This window comes from Lactuca virosa, chromosome 4 (genome assembly GCF_052849685.1).
Source record: "Lactuca virosa cultivar CGN04683 chromosome 4, Lactuca_virosa_CGN04683_v6, whole genome shotgun sequence".
Classification (NCBI taxonomy): domain Eukaryota; kingdom Viridiplantae; phylum Streptophyta; class Magnoliopsida; order Asterales; family Asteraceae; genus Lactuca; species Lactuca virosa.
The window spans coordinates 309364846-309383269 of record NC_136429.1 but is presented as its reverse complement, the minus strand read 5'-3'; the positions used below and the strand labels follow the sequence as shown (position 1 = coordinate 309383269).

Here is an 18424-nt window from a genome sequence, read left to right as displayed (position 1 = left end):
TTTGTTAAACGGCTTTGTGAACAGATCCGCCACATTATTAGCAGTGGGAACCTGTTCCAGCCAAATGAGCGAACGCTCATAACAATCTCTGATGAAATGAATTTTGATGTCAATGTGCTTGGTTTTCGAATGCTGGACTGGATTTTTAGCAATCTGAAATGAATTTTTATGTTGGATCCATATAACTTGAGAACAACAAGCCGAGGAAGCAACATATTCCGCTTCTGCTGTTGAGGTTGAGACGATGTGCTCTTTCTTGCACTGCCAAGACACTAGCCGGTCACCAAGGAATTGACACCCCCCAGATGTAGATTTCCTGTCAAGCTCACAGCCTCCATAATTACTGTCAGCAAATGCATATAAATCAAATTCAGAATTTTTCAGATACCAAAGACCCAATTTTGGGCTGCCTTTGAGGTACCGAAAGATTCTTTTGACATTAATAAGATGTGAAAGTTTAGGATTAGCCTGATAGCGTGCGCGTTGACAAACTGCAAACATGATGTCTGGTCGGCTTGCAGTTAGATACATCAACGAACCTATCATTGATCTATAATGAGTTTGATCTACGGATTCGCCATCAGTATCTTGAGTCAGCAAGGGTCTTTCGGCCATTGGCGTCAAAGCAGGTTTTGCGTCTTGAAACCCGAACTTCTCAAGTATATCGACCACATACTTTGCTTGATGGATCAGGATTCCGGTTGATCTTTGTTGGACCTAAAGCCCCAAAAACATGGTCATTTCGCCTAACGAGGTCATCTCGAACCTCTTTTTCATCACTCCTTCGAATTCTTTGCAAAGCTATGGACTTGTAGACTCGAAGATAATGTCGTCAACGTAGATCTGGACTAGAATCTGATCATTACCCACATGCTTGATAAACAAAGTTTGATCGATAGTGCCGCGAGAATATCCATGTTCGAGCAAGTGCGTTGTGAGAGTTGTATACCACGCTCGAGGAGCTTGATGTAACCCATACAATGCCTTGTCCAATTTGTAGACATGATTGGGAAACTTCGAGTTAACAAACCCAGGGGGTTGATCAACGTAGATTTCTTCCTTCACCTTGCCATACAAGAAAACTGTGTTGACATCCATCTGATAAACAGTGAAGTTCATGTAGGAAGCGTATGCAAGGAAGATACGGATAGCCTCCAAGCGAGCCACTGGAGCATAAACCTCAGTGTAGTCAAGACCCTCGATCTATCTAAACCCACGAACCACCAATCTCTCCTTATTGCGTACTATGACTCCGAAATCATCTTGCTTATTACGGTATACCCAACGTGTGTCAAGAGACTTTTTGCCCTTAGGAAGTTCAACCAGCGTCCAAAACCCGAGCTTTTCAAATTGATTTAACTCTTCGTGCATAGCATCCACCCAGCTGGGCTCATTCAAAGCCATTTCAACATTCTTTGGATCTATTTGAGAGATAAAGCAAGAATAGAGACATGTATTAACATCTCCACTCTGGCTTCTTGTTCTAACACCATCACCTAGCTGGCCAATGACATTATCGATCGGATGATCGCGTTGAATGCGTGAAGGTATCTCCTGGATGATGTCATTAAGTGACACAGGAAGATTGTGAATGTTGATAACTCCATTATTTGCCGAATGATCCACTTCAGACGAAGCTGTCTTATTAGTAGGATCTGCTACAAACTCATTTGCAATTTGCTCAAGAAAGAGAAGTTCCATAAAAGTTTGAGTAACAGCGGAAGCACCTCTGGTCATGAACTGTCATTCATCAGGAGTAAGAGGTGTAGCATCAGCATCTGGAGTATGTTGTTGACTTGGAGATTCTGGACAAGTAATTGGAACAGATGACTCCACCGAAGGAATCACAGAAGAAACTATCGGCGGTCTGTAAACAACTTCTTCGTCTTCATCTTCAGGTACAATCTCCGAACCAGAAGTAGAATCAGATAAACTATCTGAACACATATTGAACGATTTGAACAAAGATTTGTAATCAAACAGCCAATCAGGACCCACTCTAGCATCCGTTTCATTCTCCTCCAGCCAGCGCATATCGAAGGATTCTACAATTTGCTTTGTTCTTTTGTTGTAGACCCTGTACGCAGTGCGAGCAGCATACCCCACAAAATAGCAGTCATTAGCTTTGGCATTAAACTTCGGGTTGGACTCCGGGTGAAGAAGGGTACAAGGGCAGCCAAATACGTGGAAATGGCTGACAGTTGGCTTGTGACCGTATAGAATTTCATACGGAGACTTCATCTGAGCTTTGTTGATCAAAACACGATTCTGAACATAGCAAGCAGTGTTAATCGCCTCAGCCCAAAAGAAAACTGGTAACTTTGAGTCACACATCATCGTCCTTGCAGCGTCTTGCAGCGTTCGATTCCTACGTTCAGCAACACCGTTTTGCTCAGGCGTGCGAACTGAACTTATTGACACACAATTCCCTTTTCTGCGCAAAAGTGATCAAGAACTGCATTCTTGAATTCTGTTCCATTATCAGTTCGAAGCGCCTTCACTCGGTTATTGGTTTGGTTCTCTATCATTACGATGAATTTCTTGATCAGATCAGATACCCCAGCGTTGTTGGATAAGAACAAAACCCACGTGAAACGCGAGAAGTCATCAATCACAACTACACAGTATGAATTTCTATTGATGCTTAGGGCATTGACCAGACCAAATAAATCCATGTACAACAATTGGAGCACCTGGCTGATTGAATTGATCTGTTTTGGCAGGTGTGGTTTCCTGTGATGCTTTCCTTGGGCACATGACACAAACTTTTCAAATGTTATGAAATCTCTGATAGACAGGCCACACACCATTTTGTTTTTAGCAAGACGATTTAGATTCTTAGCGTTCACATGATCGAGTCGTCGGTGCCACAACATATGCATTTACATCCTGGGATGACAATGCCTGACTTTAAGATCATACACTCTTTATCAGTAAAATGCGTTGAATAACCCTTGTCGCAAATCGGAGAGACGCTCAACAAGCTGTGCTTTAACTCGGGAGCATAGTTTACGTTCTCGAAACTCAGCACTCCGTTTGTCATAGTTCCTCGCTGAGTGATTTTTCCGCCTTCTCCACCCGCAAAGGAAACGAATCCCCCATTAAAAGTTTGATTGTTGTTCAATTGGGAGATGTCTCCTGTCATATGTCGGGAGCAGCCGCTGTCGACATACCAAGGTCTGACGACATTCCTCCGCAATTGTCCCTGCAAAATGAGCGGGATCATTTAGATTTGGGGACCCATGTCATTTCTTTCCTGGGTGGACCGTTTACAATCACAGATTTATTCTTTGAACTTTTGGATTTTGAATTATCATGTGAAACACTTTTAGAGGATGATGATGATTGGATGGAAGATAATTTGGGCACCCACTAGTATTTAGGTTTCTTAAAACTCATGGGTGATTTTGAAGCATTTTTCTTTTCAGTTTGCTTTGAGCATTCGGATTTTCTACCAGAAGTGGTTGAAGATCCAGATTCACTCTTTGACGAAACCGACCTTGGCTTAGCCGAGCTCGATTTTGGCAAACGGTTTGTGACTTTGTTATTGAAAACCTGTTTGTCGTTTTGAAAAACTGCCCTTTTCTTGTTTTGATTAGTCTTCCAATCATCATCTCGAGGACTTTCTAGTTAAAGACTTTCCTCGAGACTCGTTCTCTCCTCTTTGAGACGAAAAATACACAAATGCCCTATTAGGACAATTCCTAGCGATGTGACCGGCAGTACCACAGTTAAAACGAATTTGCTTATTGTTATTGTAACTGATACTACCTTTGTCTAATTTACTTTCTTTACTGACACCCTTACTTTTTCCACAAGAACATGTGCAAGAATCAGATTGTGTGATAGATGAGGGTGAATCCGGTTGTGTGATTGGTGAAGCGGATGTGCTTGAAACATAAACATCAAATTCAGGAATATCAGGATTATCAAACAAATCATCAAATATGTCAAAAAAATTGAAATCAACATGATACGATGCAGAAGTATCACAAGATGTATCATTGATTTTAACATCAGAAACAAAAGAGTCATTTTTTGAAACAGAAACAGCAAATTCAGAAACTTTTTATTTTCAGAAACACATCCGTCAGGTTCTTGCTCTGATTGACTTAAAGATTGATCTGCATGGGAAGTAGAAACATTAGTATTTTCAACATTAATACTACCTCCTGACACAAATCCATATTTAAGAAATGGTTCTCCGTCAATCTCTTCTTTAGACAATGGCTTAAACTGATAATTATGATTATAAGGAGGAGGCACTTTGTCATATCCTAAACCCTTTTGCTGATTCTCTTTGAATTTCAAATTAGTTTCTATCATGGATGCAACTACTTCACTTGACACATCAAATTTTCTAAAAGTAAAATCTGCATTTTCAAATTTTTTTTAATGTGTCAAGCTCAGCAGTTACCTCAGCAAGTTGTTCAGTCACATATCTATAACTCGCACTCTTATTGCAATATTCTTCCTGAAGTTTTCTAAAGTCTTTGGTTTTTGCTTCTAATTCAGCCTTAAGGGGTTTCTGTCCTTTCCTAAGTTGATACCCTTCATATTTCAAGTCCTCGTTCTCTCTACGTAATAATTCTATATGCTCAAGAAGATTTTTAACATTATCAATGCATGTTTGAGAACAAGAAGATTGACTTACCTCTTTATTTTCAGGTTCTAAAGTAGAAGATACCATAAAGGAAAACTGCAACTCCATCATCTCTTCTTCAGGATCAACTTCAGCTTCTTCCACAGGAGTATCATTGATTTGAGCCAAGTGAGCATTTTTAGGTCCTGAAATATTCAGTGCCTGAATTTGGTCCTACCAGTCAAACGACTGAGCAACCACTGCCAGATTAGCAGTCTCACTGTTGACAGCAGTACTTCCACAATCATTTCCCACTGTAACCATTGCTCGATCACTACTTACTCTTCTGTCTGGTTTAGGACACTCACGAGCAAAATGACCAGGCTCGTGACAGTTGTAGCAACACAACTTTCCCTTATTAAACCCTACACTGCCATTGGTTTGCCCTGAACACTGCTTTCCCCGATTATTCTTTCCTGTCTTCTTTCCTGCCATTGGTTTACCCTACACTGCCATTGAATTTGATCCAGATCAGTAAATGAGAGTTGTGGTGGACGCTCTCCAGCTACAAAAGCATTGTAGCCGTTGACAAGTCTAGTGGCAAGAGCTAAGTTTTCATCGTTTTCTTTGGAATGAGGAGCTGGAACCATAACTGGTGCATTTGAGGAGGAAACAACTTGAGGAACAACGAAAGACTGACTTTGTGGATGAGAAACAGATGCTGAGGCAACAAATGGTGCAACTGATGGAGTAATAAAGGTTTGATTCTGAGGTTGTTGAACGGCAAAAGCTTGACTTGGAGAGGAGGTAAAGGATGAAGAGGCGTTATTCGAAGAAATCCCAAGATTTGTAGTCGAGTAGGAATTCACATGATTAATATCTCGTTGCTTGTCATCAAGATCACAGGCTTTGATGATTGCCATTGTTTCAGCAAGACTAAGACGATTGAGATCTTTTGTCTTCTTGATGACAACCACATTCATATCCCACGACTTTGGAAGTGAATTCAGCAACTTTTTGTTTATCTCAGACTTAGTCAAGTAAATCCCAGCTGTACTCATCTCAGTAGTTAGTGCAGTAAAACGCTGCAACTGAGCTTCCAAGGTTTCTCCAAGGATATAATTGAACATGTTGAATTTTTGTCTTAACATATCCTGACGGCTTTCTTTCATATCTTCATTTCCCTCGTAGACCTCAAACAAAGCTTCCCACAGTGCTTTGGCTGAAGTGTATTCTCTGAAGCCTTGAGCAATATCGGGAGATAAAGCCATAGTCAAAGTAGCCAGTGCCCTTTCCTGTTCTTCAACCTTTTCGAAATCTTCATCAGTGTAATCAGCGTATAATTTGTCAATTATTTGTCCAGTTGGAAGATTAGTAGTGATTCTGACTGGTCCTATGAGAATGCTTTGCCAAACCTTAAAATCTTTCATTTGATGTATTTCTCGATCCTGTATTTCCATTCTGGGAACCCTTCTGCAGATAACAATCATGGAATGCGAGTGGTTGTTCCCATGATGGAATCCAATTCATGATGAAGTGCTTGGCCTTGAGAATCCATTTTTTAAAATTTTTTTTAATTGAAAATGACTTGAAAAATAAACTAAAATGCCAAAAAGGTAGTTTGCGGTCACACGATTATGACCGTAAACAGAAGTTTACGGTCAACGTTTATAGTTGGAAGTTGACGGTTGAGTTGAGTTTACAGTTGAGTTGAGTTTACGGTTGAGGAGAGTTTACAGTTGAGTTCACGGTTAAGGGGAGTTTACGGTTAAGGGGAGTTTACGGTCAATGAAGATTGCCTGTTTACGGTTAATGAAGATTGCCTGTTTACGGTCGTGAATGGGAGTTTACGGCCATAAACCCTTGACCGTAAATGCCCACAACTTGATGAAAACACGAATTTTAAGCAGATCTGATCCCCTTTTGCCACGAAAACACCAAATCCAGTCTCGAACAATGATGAAACTGAGTTCCTTTGACCGAAAATGAGATTGAAAGATGATTTGACACCGGATTTGCTCTGATACCAATTGTAAGGTCCTAGAAACAAGATCTTAACCAGTGATCAAGCAATCTAACAATCAAATAAGATGAGAATTGAGTAGAAGAAGAATGAATCCAAAGCTTGCACACGTTTATATCAAAAAACGTCTAGTACAGCTTTGACAATTACCGTAAACTCAGTAGATCATCAACAACCACAAACAGACTCATACACACCATATATATAGGGGAAAAGACTTGGCTGTAAACAGGTTTACGGCCGTAAACACACTCTGGCCGTAAACACATCAAAATACTTCTATTACAAGACTCAAAGCACAATAAGACCTATACATCCAAAAGCCTAGCCCAAACCACAACTTGGACACTTCAAATAGTTAAGTCCAGAACATCATAGCTAGGTAGCATACGCTATGACTACTGGACTGGGGGACTTGATGACACGCCCCTTAGAGTGGGCCCGGAACAGGCGAGCCTCGGCAAAGGGCCTCCGACAGGGAGCCGACTCAGCGACCCCGGACCCCCGCGAGGCGGCAGCACAGAAGGCTCGCCCTCGCCAGAATATTGTCTTTTAGCTACAGCCCAGAGACAACGGCTCCAAGCGACAAAGCGTCCAGACAGAGCATAATAGCCTGGACCAATCACTAGGCTAAACACGAATGTGGAGCAGGCCTCTCCAATAAGAGCGACGGATCCTGTCGGGACTGCAGTACCGGTCCCTAGTACGGACCGAGGAAGATTTCCACTATAAAAGGACCTGACCTTGGTCCCGGTAAGGCAAGAAAACCCTATCCTCAACCTCTCACTCTCACTACAACTTTCAGCATACTAACTTGACCGTCAGAGCGTCTTTCCGGGACCTCCTCCCGGAAAACGGTTGACGGGTTTCTTTCTTGTGTGACCTCTCAGGCATTAAGATCGACGAATCTCTCTCACGGCCAGTGGTTCGGAGCCAGGTCGCATCACTAATCATCAAACTATTTGTTTTTTAATCGGAATATATGGTGTACTTTTTTCTAACATTACTAAAATGGAGTTGTAGTTTATGCATTAATATGGAAAGTTCCACGTCTTTTACCCACCTTGATACTGAAAGGAGGCGAGGTTTCAAGATATGTGATTGGTGGGGCAGATTTAATGTTTCTGAGCATCTGTATTGATTCAGAGGGTTTTTATCTCGACAAATTTAGGGAGTTAAATTCCCCGGAAATGAAGCTCCAAATGAAGTCAGTTTCCACATTTTTTTTCTTTAAGAACATTCTAGAAGCATTAATAACATTTTACTTTTTTTCTTCTTGATAGGTGGGGTTCACATGCATGAGTAGCTTTGAGGCTCTAAAAGTCGGTTTAAGAGGAAGAGCTTTAAAGATCACCCAACACTACCGCGATGCACTTTGGTAAATTTAAATTCCTTAAATGCCCCTAGACTATTTGTCTAGTGCATATACATGATAAATTTAAAATTCCATAAATGCCCTAAGGGAATGAGCGGAAGGTCGATACGTTGTGTTTGAGGATCCTTCTCTATCAGCTGTTAAATATATGTTGTAGATATTGATTGTTTTGTAAATTAGTTTAGTCAATATTCAGTTCCTTGAAATAAGGATCGACTCCTTTCTATTAGGCAAATTACATGCTTCTGTATCTTATATATTGACAATAATGAGAAGGAAATCTTTGAGGAAAATATTTCATTATGGTATCAGAGCGACTAGGGTAAAATCTCATTCCATCTCCTTCTCTTATCTTCCGCAAAGCGCCCTAACTGTCTTTTTCATCTTCAACTTCTTCTCTATGTCATTTCCATGTCTGATAACAAGAACTCTTTTCATCCGACTCTTGCGATGTCTAACATCTGCAACCACATCTCCATAACTCTTGTAATGGAGAATGTTCAGTATTCGACATAAGCATAACTCTTTAAAATTACTGCACGATCTCATAAGGTTCTTCATCATATCATTCCTCCTAACAACATGAAGGCCCCAACTACTGCATAAGAAAAGGAACTATGGTCGACCCTTGATGCAACTGTTCTTTCATGGATATATGCTACGATCTCTAATGATCTATTGCACACCATCATCGAACCTGATGCTACGACCATGGAAGTTTGGAATAGGCTACGTGACATTTTCCAAGACAACTAGAATTCCTATGTGGTAACTCTAGAAGCCGAGTTCTCCAACACTAGAACGAAGAATTTTCCTAATGTTTTGGCTTATTGCCAACGACTCAAGTCAATTGCGGATCAACTGAAGAACGTTGGTGCACCGGTGTCGGAAAGTCGTCTGATTAGTCAATTGGTTTTGGGACTAACCAGAGCATACAGGGGTGTCGTCACCTTGATCCGACAAAGTGATCCATTGCCTCTCTTCTATCAGGCTAGATCTATGCTAACTCTTGAAGAGGCTGGTTTCGCTAAGGAGGCTGCAACGAGATCTGATTCTACCATAATTGCCTCATCTCAATCTGAAGAATCCTTTGTTACCAGGTCAAACTCGGAACACACACAAAACCGGGGGAAACAAACTGGAAAACAGATATCAGGCAGGAAATATGGAAACAATTTTGGCAGCAACAGTGGAGGTCGTCTTTTCGGTGGGGATCAAGGTGGTAATGGTAGTCGTCGGAGTCCTCAGCAACAACAACAAGGCTTTGTTCCTTGGAGTCCATAGCATCAATGGGGGTACAATCCGTGGGGTTGGAATCCTTAGTGGGCTTCCCCACCTTGCCCATATCCAACACAAGGATGGGCTCGTGGGCTAACACCTAGTAAACAACAACAAAATGGTATTCTTGGGCCACGTCCATAGCACCACCAACAAGCTTTTATGACTTCACAAAATGACCAGTCATCATCATATGTTCCAACATATATTGAACCAGCCATGCACACAATGTCTATTAATCCACCCGATCCAACTTGGTTCATGAACACCGGTTCTACGTCACACATGACATCTTCTAATGGTAATTTCTCGTCTTATTTTAATTTGAGCAATCATCATAATGACATTGTTGTAGGAAGTGGTCATACTATTCCAATTCGTGGTTATGGTCATACTTCATTACCATCTCCTAACCCCCTTTATCTCTAAAAAAAGTTATCCATGCTCCCAGAATTATTAAAAATCTTATTTCGATTCGGAAGTTTACTACTGATAATTTTGTAACTGTTGAATTTGATCCATTTGGGTTTTCTGTGAAGGATTTTCAGACAGGGAGACAAATAATGAGATGTGAAAGCCGGGGTGATCTTTATCCTATTCTTCTCTTTGGCATGATCATCTAGGTCATCCGGGTTCTGAAGTTATGGATGTTCTTAGGCACAATAAAAGCATTGATTGTAATCGTATACCTACTTCTAGAATTTGTCATTCATGTGTTCTTGGTAAACATGTGAAGTTACCTTTTGTTTCTTCAAATTCGAATACCACTATGCCTTTTGATATTATTCATTGTGATCTTTGGACGTCTCCCACCTTGAGTTCTATGGGGGCATAAGTATTATGTTTTGTTCTTAGACGATTATTCGAATTTTTATGGACTTTTCAATTAGCCAACAAATCTGATGTCATTTACATATTCTTAAGATTTAAAGCTCACATTTTCACCCAATTTGAACACAATATTAGAAACATACAATGTGATAATGGGAGGGAGTTTGATAATGGTCAATTTCAGGATTTTTGTAAAACTCATGGCATGTCGTTACGTCTTTCTTTCCCTTATACCTCTTCTCAAAATGGTAAAGCGGAAACAAAAATACGTACTATCAATAATGTCACCCGTACTCTTTTAAGTCATGCCTCGCTTCCTCCTTCTTTTTGGCAGCACAGTTTGCAAATGGCGACTTACCTTCTAAATATTCTTCCAACCAAGATTTTGGGTAATGTGTGACAACTGTCAATTCTGGGTAAAACAAAGTCAACAAAAGTCAACCAGGTCAACTCAACTTGTATTAGAATTTTTGGTGAATTGTGATATTCCCTAATGCGTCCAATGTACGGTTGACAAGTTATAATACAAAGCACCACTCTTATTGGAAATTATAGAACATAAACCCTAAATAAGGTTAGTATCATAACAATTCAGTAATTCAATTTTATATTGTTTTAGTATCAATAATATTCATAACACGATGTAGTGGAATTTATAATCCTTACACTACATGACAAATTCATAACAAAGGCTACAAATACAAATTTTTGGTGAATTCGTCACCAAATACGACAAATTCCATACCTGACCTAAAACGCCCAACTTTTAACGAAAATAATTTAGAGATCAACCTAATTTTCGTGTAACATATTATTATTATTGATAATAATGATTTTATTAACAGTTTGAAATTTTATAATTCAAATTAAATATTTATACATCATTTATACCATATTTTCTTTATAAAAATACAACACTTTTTATAATGAATATCATCTTTTTATAAAAATTACCCCACTTTTATAAATTACCTAGATTTTTATAAAAATAAGAAGAGTTGACTTAGTGACTTGATTGTTACATCTTTACCCAACATATAACAATGCAAACATCACCTCACCCCACCCCTTACCCCTACCCACCCCACCACCCTACCTCCTCCATAAATTTCGTTCACCTGTCTCCCCCTCTCTCTTCATCTTCATCTGTCACCTCATCTTCTTCATTCCTCCATAATACTCTCAAGAACAAGTTCAAGTCTTCCAAAGATCCAACCCTCCAAGTTGGTTCCTAGGTTTTTTGGTAAGCATTCCTTGTTAATCTAGTGTTTTTATACACATTAATACTAGTTTTGTTACATTTACACACATTTATATGTGTTATTATCCATAGGGTAATACCATCCTCAAGTGTTCTTCAACCATCTTCAAGTGTTCTAAGCTTGGGGATCTTCATCTTCATCTCTTTATCCACTAAGAAATCCACTCAATGTGAGTTCATACCCCTTCATTTTCAAGTTTTTCCAAGTTTTAGGGCGGCGGGGGGGGGGGGGGGGGGAATACAAGTAAACAAATCCTATTTGGATGATCTAAAGGCTTTGTAAACTAAAAATACAAGTTAGGTCACTAAAACATATCTAAGCTTAAAAATAATCTTTTTATAGAAAAGTTGTGATCTATTCACGGACTGTTTTGACCATCTTACACTTAATATTTTTAAAAACTCTTCAATATGAACATAGTTCAGGTTTACACCTTTCTATAGAATACTCGCACGCATTCATACGATTTTTGTACAATTTATGGTGATTTTTACAAAACTGTCTATCAGTTCAGTTATGATTTCGGACCAGTCTGTGAAGATGAAAATTTTCACACTGGTTTGAGACGAATAAAAATTATAATAAAAATTATGAACAAAGTAGACTCATTTTGTAAACTCTCAGAGTTTACGGATCCAAATTTTGACTGACGATGATTTTTCTATAATTTTTCTAAAAACATGGACAGAAAAGTCAAAAACTAAAAATTGTCTTTATCATACTAAAGGTTCTTATACTTGTGTTAGATGTAAGTTTATATGATATATTCTTTAAAAACATCTAGAAATGTTAACTTATATGTATTTATATATATGATTATATAAATTGTCTTGACAAACAAACATAATAAACTATAATCGGTATAGTTTGGAGGTCACAAACCACACTTTTCAAATGTACACATAATTATGTAAATGCATAATTATCTTATTTTACAAGTAAAAAGGAGTCATAGTTCACGTAAATCTGTTAAGGCACTTGTGAGACTTTCCTTCACCGTACCTACCTAGCGTACACCGTAAGTCCTGTAGTTATAACCAAAGTCTCCTGCAGGGAGAGCGAGGTAATTGTGTATAGATCTATACGGGGTTGACACCCCTACACCTGAGCTGTTCGCTACAGCTAGACGGGGCCAGTCTAGGGTGACAAATATCTTACCGAAACCGACGCCTGAAGAACGTCATGACAGGCATATCTGTCACATCAAGCATGGTTATAACGACTCACATAGGGAATGACAATATAGGGAATGAGAATACGATTTTGGTTTACGGGAAGCTTACACTTCAACGATTTTATTAAACTATAAAACTGCATATCCTTTTTCAGTATTCAGTCAGTTACACTTCTGGTCCTAGGGTTTAAGACTACAGTTTTTCATACATCAGAAAATATGGGATTTTCTGGGAACACAATCTTTACTATTACAAACAAAAGAAAACAAAGGACATGCATGCATATATTCACAGTTTTGGAACGAGACTTACAAACTATTTTTATAGAAAATATCGAATTTTCTGGAAGTACCAAGAGAACTATTCTAAACAAGTGCAAAACCATTTTATACAAAAATGCACAAACTTTTTAGTTGACGCTTTTCAAAACGACTTGTATTCTCAGGGAACGAGTAACAAGTAATCAACTATGCTATGAGATCAAGTGGTGAAATCTTATGAAGTTTTACTTTTGTCACTTTTGTGTAACTGATGAACAACTACAAAATGTAACCTCTGTAAGTGTGTATTTTCAATGTATGTCATTTGTAATGCTATGTTTCATTCATATTCAATTGTTGTGATACTGTAAAATGACGTCATCCGCCCCTGGATGTTTCCGCCGTCCTGGTTCGGGGGTGTGACATAATGTGACACCTATTCAAATATTATATCAAAGGGTGCCTTCGTGTTCTCACATTCGAGTTTTTGGATGTTTGTGTTATCCTCTAATCCCATCTACCACTATAAATAATTTGCAACCACGATCCACTCCATGCGTATATTTGGGTTACCCTTCGAATCATCATGGATATAAATGTTGCGATATGTCTTCAATTAAAATTATTATTTGTCAACATGTTTTATTTGATGAGAATGTGTTTCCATTTGCAAAAGTGAATACTACTTCTTCTTCCATGTATGATTTTTTGTGTGATGATGTCTCACCATATACAATACATCACATGCAAAATCTCACTGCTTCTAATCAGCCACAGATAACCGAACAAAATTCAGCCCACCAGGATTCTCATTCATCACCATCCAATCAAAATAGCCCATCTTCACAATTAGATGACAAGCCACAAAATCACGACCCACTTCCTACAAATCCACTTATTTCACCTACTCCTATTACATCATCTCATGCATCTGGTACAATAAACGCTCGTTCTTTCCTACTCCTCGTCCTACAATGGTTACAAGAAGCCAAATGGGTGTTTTTAAGCCAAACAAAAAATATCATAATCACGCTTTGGCTGGCACTGTGTCTCGCTCACCATTACCCCATAACCCGGTTGCAGCCCTTCATGATCCGAATTGGAAAATGGCCATGGATGATGAATATGATGCTCTTATTAAAAATAAGACGTGGGATTTAGTACCTCGCCCACCGAATGTTAATGTTATTCTTTCTATGTGGATTTTTACTCATAAAGAAAAATCTAATGGTGTGTTTGAGAGGCATAAAGCCCGACTTGTAGGTGATGGGAAAACTTAGCAGGTTGGCATCGATTGTGGAGAAACATTTAGCCCGATAGTCAAACTGGCTATGATACGTACGGTTTTGTCTCTTTCGTTATCTAAAGCATGGCCCATTCATCAATTGGATGTAAAAAATGCTTTTCTTCACGGCGAGTTAGTTACAAGAAACTGTATATATGCATCAACCATTGGGTTATAGGGATCAGAATCATCCGGATTATGTTTGTATTTTACGTAAGTCCTTTTATGGGCTTAAGAAGGCTCCACGCGCATGGTACAAGCGATTTGCGGATTATGTTCTTTCTCTTGGTTTCACTAATAGCAAATGTGATAACTCTTTGTTTATTTATCGCAACGGCTCTCACATGGCTTATATCTTATTATACGTGGATGACATTATTCTTACGGCTTCTTATGATGATCTACGGTTATCTATCATGGGTTTTCTTAGCTCAGAATTTGCCATGAAAGATCTTGGGCCTTTAAATTACTTTCTTGGCATTTCCGTATCTCGACATAAGGATGGTATGTTTCTTTCACAACGCAAGTATGCCGAGCAAATAATTGAACGGGCAGGCATGTCATCTTGCAAGCCTTCTCCTATACCCGTTGATACAAAACAAAAAGTTAGTGCTACTTCTAGTACTCGTTTTGAGGATCCGACGTTATATAGAAGTCTTGTCGGGGCACTACAATATCTTACGTTCACCCGTCCTCATATATCTTATGCAGTTCAGCAAGTGTGTTTATATATGCATGATCCGAGAGTTGATCATATGAAATCTCTCAAGCGCATAATCCGATATATTCAAGGCACTATAAATCATGGTCTCCATCTCTTTTCATCTTCGGTTTCATATCTAGTGTCTTATACGGATGCAGATTGGGGTGGGTGTCCGGATACACGACGTTCTATGTCCGCATATTGTGTATTTTTGGGTGATAATTTAGTGTCATGGTCATCTAAGCGACAACCTTATCTTTCAAGATCGAGTGCCGAAGCCGGATATAGGGGTGTTGCTAATGTCGTATCAGAATCATGTTGGTTACATAATTTTTTGTTGGAATTGCATTGTCTGATTAAACAGGCTACACTTGTTTATTGTGACAATGTGAGTGCAATCTATTTTTCGGGAAATCCGATACAACATCAACGTACTAAACACATTGAGAGGGATATTCATTTTGTACGGGAAAAAGTTGCTCGTACACAAGTTCGTGTTCGTCATGTACCTTCCCGATATCATATTGCGGATATCTTTACCAAGGGACTTCCGCGTGTTCTTTTTGACGAGTTTCGAGACAGTCTTAGCGTTCGAGAGTCTTCTGCTTTGACTGTGGGGGTGTGTTAAATATATGTTGTAGATATTGTTTTGTAAATTAGTTTAGTCAATATTCAGTTCCTTGAAATTAGGATCGACTCCTTTCTATTACGCAAATTACATGCTTCTGTATTTTTATATATTGACAATAATGAGAAGGAAATCTTTGAGAAAAATATTTCATTATCAACCACTGATCACACAAGTGATAATCTTGAAAATAACACAAAATATCAAGAACTAGAGGCAGCCATTGATGACCTTGATGCTAATGATCCTGATCTATCTTCAAAAATGGACCCCACTGAACATGTAATATCCGATCTTGGTGATTTGAAGGTGACTTGGAGATGTTGAAAGTGATAAGGGCATTCAAGAAGACCAACATACCCTTTTGGTCGAGGATGTGGATGCACTTTTGGATAATTGTGTTTTGCAAGCTTTTTACACTACCCTTAAGGATAAAGATCTTCCTATTGCTGGAAGTAAATTATGTTATGTATATATTACTAACTATATATTTAAATTTGATGGTTTTACTTTTACATGTTTATTAATTCTATTGGTTGGTGTAGGGCGAATCATGTCTTATCTTGTAGGCTACCTGGCACCATGTTGGATATTAAAAAATCATCACATAAAAAGTTATCCAAGTGGCTGCAGTCCAAGACTTGTGAAGGATTGGTAAACCTAAGTTAAAGACCATTTACCCTTATGTTACGCAACTTATGTTGAATTTATAACTTTATATTGATCAAAAATCTCATCAAAAGAAGACAAACACCAAAAAAGAAGTAATGGTTTTAACCATTAACCACAAGCATCCTGTTTACACATCCTTCAGGCCTGAAAAAAAACAAATGGAAAAACTTGAACAAACCATGGACTCCACTAACGAAACCGACACCAACACAACAACAATGTATTTCATTGAAATATACAAACCAAGTGTCCATGTGAACCCGATTTTCATGTCCGTAGGGGCTGACACGCGCCAGCTGTACAACGCGACCGAAGCCACCTAAGTAGTCTACACGTACGTGGAAAAAGAAAATTTAGTAAAATCAACAAACGAGGCGATTGTGGTTTTGTATGCGATTTTATGCGATACGTTGTTTAAAGGGGCAATTAAGAAGGGGTCCACATATCCTTCAGAGATACATAAGAAGGATTTGGGACCAAGTTTTGTGAGTAGGATGCAAGCGCATCATCAAGTGGTGAGAGGGTAGGAGGCAGTTGTGAGGAAAGGTGGGTTGAAGGCTATGCAGATATTGATTGAAAGGAGACAAGGGAATAAGAAGGTGACGAAGGTGTCAGGGATGGAGTCGTTTTTGATTGATGCTGAGGCATTGGATTCAGAATTACAAAAGAAGTTTGCATGTAGTATTTCCGTCATGGAATTGCCAGGTACATGACATAACAAAATATGTTGTATTGTTTTTGACAAACATATGAGAGTGTCAGTTAATGGGACAAAAGATGTAACTTTTTGTCCCATACTTAGATGGTGGGATGTGGATTTTTTGTCTTGGTGTATTGTTTGTGTAAAAAGACGTAAATTATCTCTTCATTCTGACATGTTTATTGATGTTATAAATAGGGAAGAAGGGGTATGAGGTTTTGCTCAAGGCAGGGTGATTGATGTGTTTGTTAGATATTTGGTTGAGCAATATGGAATCCCGAAGAGATACATTGAGGTTCCAGATAAAACAGCTAGGAAATGAAGATTTTGCATTGGTGCATACTTGGGTTATAATGTAAATGATATTTTTATGTTTGACCATGTCTAATTGAGTTTAGAAAAATTTACATGAATTTTAGTAATCACATTTTATACTACAAGTTACCGACTCATTATTTTGGCATATTCTTCTACTTATAAGTTATTTATAGAAATATTTTATGTGTTGAAGAAAATGAGAAAAAAATAACAGTAGAAGAAAAGACAACACGAAAGTAGTGTAAGCAAGAAAGTATCACAATATGTTGTCAAAAAGAAAACCACAAACATTGTATCGCATAAAGAATCGGACAAAAAGACACTAGCTTTGAACAATTAAGTATCCTTTATGAATGTTGTTGAAAGTTGTCTGTAAAAGTCTGGACCCATCTTGGAGATGTAGTGCTCGACTTGTCATGCTGGAGTCATCGTAAGGACTCGTTATACTAGACTCGTAGTGTTAGAATTGGAGGTGTCGCTTGCTAGACACGGAGAGACATAAAGGATCCAACTATAAAATCTTTCATCTGAGTAGTGTCAGACACTCTACAAGCTTTTTCAAGATATGTAGAGACCCCTACACCTTTATGGAGTTATTGCTTCTTGTTTCCCACATGCTTTTTGGGGGACATGTTCTTTCTCCATATTTATGGATGTATTACTTTGGGCTATAAATTGGAAGTTGTCACACCCCCAAACCAGACGGCGGAAACGTCCGGGGGTAGAGGACTTCATTTGTAGTATCACAACACATGCATTATAGTAATCAGAGTACAAACAACCACTGTATTTATAAAGTATAAATATTTACATGTGTTTCATCATTTCATATTGAAATTAAATAGTTGTACAAAAGAAGAAGACAAAACATACATAGCTCCATCTTCTCCAAAGCTCGGGGTGTACCTGTCTACTGGTTCCCTGAGAATACAAGTAATTTGAAAAGAGAGTATCAACATAAAGTTGAGTGAGTGCATAAGTATTTTTGTTTAAAAGAATGTTTTCTATTTCTTGAATATATAAACTGTTTCCTGCAAATCCTATATTTTCTGTTATATAAGAAAAGTAGTTCCTGTTACATAAAACTGATAATGTAAATTACAATGTAATACTGTAAAGCATAACTTGTAAACTAGTACTTTGAATATGTACATAAGTTTAATTTATTATACACTAACGTATTGTTAATATCTTTTATATGAGTTATTATAACCATACTGACTAGATGCCCTGACCCAACGCTATGAATGCGCTGAAAACATGATGATAACAATTTGTCACTCACAGGCATGTATGCCTGACTGTAGCTAGCAGTCCGAGTGCGGGGTTGTC

At 38.4% G+C, this 18424-nt stretch overlaps 1 pseudogene; it reads left to right on the top strand.

Annotated features, from left to right (window-relative positions):
• Positions 1-17096, top strand: part of LOC145106042 (uncharacterized) — a 56379-nt pseudogene extending 39283 nt beyond the window's left edge.
• The last annotated feature ends 1328 nt before the right edge of the window (positions 17097-18424 follow it).